Raw genomic sequence first — 2,142 nt, forward strand, 5'->3', positions numbered from 1 at the left:
TACCACCCCAGAACCCGTGCCCGCGTCCACCCCAGACCCACCCAGGGACAGCCAGGTCACCAGGCCAGTAACCCATGTCCGCCGGTACAGACCGCCCAGAAGCCCGCATGCAGCCAGCATAGGCCATCACCCAGAACCACCAGAGCCACCTCCCCAGTCGGGCGCCACCGCTCCAGGCCCATGACTCCCCCCACGTCCCCAGCCCCGACACCCCACCCACACCCACCACCATGCCCCACGGGACAGAATCAAAGGGGACCACCCACCTCCACTACGTGTTGGAGCCGATTAAAGAAGTCCAGAGAGAATAGTCCGATGTGGGGGTACAGGCTGTCTCAAGACTGATGTAATCTAACAGAAGGTCTTTATACTGTTTAATACTAAGTGTATTTTTATTTTTCCAATTCATGAGTATAGTTTTTTTTGCTATACATAGGGCAGTGAGAATAATATGAATTGATTTTGTCTCCAAGGTGACATCATCTAAGTGGCCCAATAAGCAAACTGACGGAGAGAGTGGAATATTACATCTCAGACACTTTGATAAGTCTTCACATATCCGGCACCAAAACCTCTGAACAGGTGGACAGAACCAAAATGCGTGGATGTAATTGTCAGGAATATTGTCTGTACACTGTGAGCAAATATTAGATGATGCGAAACCCATCTTGAACATCCGTTGACCTGTATAGTGTACTCTATGAAGGATTTTGTATTGTATTAGTTGTAAATTCGTGTTTTTAGTCATCTTAAAAGTTCTCAGACAGATCTGCGACCAAAAGTTTTGGTCAAAATTAACTGACAAGTCTGTCTCCCATTTTACAATGGGAAGAGATATAGCTTCATCTATTTTACTGAGTTTCTGATAAACCTTAGATAGTAATTTGGGAGTGTTAAGATTAAGGAATTCTAATACACTTGTTGACATTTCAATCCTAGTGTTATTAAGGTTAAATTTATTTTTGGTTATAGATTTAATTTGTTGATATTCTAAAAATTTATTCTTATCAATCCCATATTGTGTTATTAATCTGTTAAATGGGATGTAGTCCACTTCTTCATATATATGTTCCAAATATTCAATTCCTTTACACCTCCAACCTGGGAAGTTTATCATCTTATTCTGTTGTAGGATGTCAGGGTTGTTCCAGATGGGTGTACGTTTACATGGGATTAGTGAAGACTCTGTCATTTTAAGAAACTCCCACCAAGCTGTCAGAGAGGAGCTGATATTGATGCTTTTAAAGCATTCCTGTCGTTTTATGTTTGAGCTAATGAATGGAAGGTCCGAGATCATTATATTATTGCAAAGTGTCTGTTCTACGTCTAGCCAGGGTTCATCAAGGGGTGTGTGTTTTATCCATTTTGAGATGTATTCTAGCCTGTTGGCTAGAAAATAATAATAAAAGTTGGGTAATTCTAGTCCTCCTTTATCTTTGGATTTCTGTAGTGTTTTTAATCTAATACGAGGGCATTTATCTTTCCACAGAAATTTAGAAATAGAGGAGTCCAGGGATCTAAACCAGTCAGATGATGGTTTATTTGGGATCATTGAGAATAAATAATTTATTCTAGGCAAAACCATCATTTTTATTGATGCAATCCTTCCCATGAGAGATATGGGTAAAGATTTCCATCTAGCCAGATCATCCTCAATTTTCTTTAAAAGTGGGGTGTGGTTTAGTTTTGTTAAATCTGCTAATTTAGGCGAAACTTTGATACCCAAATATGTAATATTCCCTGATTGCAGTTGTGTAATAAGTGAATTGTTGAAAGAGCAATTAATTGGTAGAACTGTGGATTTTATCCAGTTTATAGAGTAATCTGAAACTTTTGAGAAGGAGTTTATCAGTCCAATAACCTGAGAGATGGAGGTTTGTGAATGCCAGAGGAAGAGCAGCACATCATCAGCATATAGACTGATTTTGTGCTCTCTGTTCTTGCATTTTATGCCTTTAATATCTGTAGTTTGCCTGATTGCTGCGGCTAGCGGTTCGATGAAAATAGCAAACAGTGAGGGGGAGAGTGGACATCCCTGCCTGGTTCCCCTTTGCAGAGCAAAACTAGCAGATATTTGATTGTTTGTCCTAATGCATGCTGAAGGAGAACTGTATAATATTTGTAACCAATTTATGAAATAAT

The sequence above is a fragment of the Nematolebias whitei genome, chromosome 3 (assembly GCF_014905685.2).
Source record: "Nematolebias whitei isolate Nwh7 chromosome 3, NemWhi1, whole genome shotgun sequence".
NCBI classification, from domain to species: Eukaryota; Metazoa; Chordata; class Actinopteri; order Cyprinodontiformes; family Rivulidae; genus Nematolebias; species Nematolebias whitei.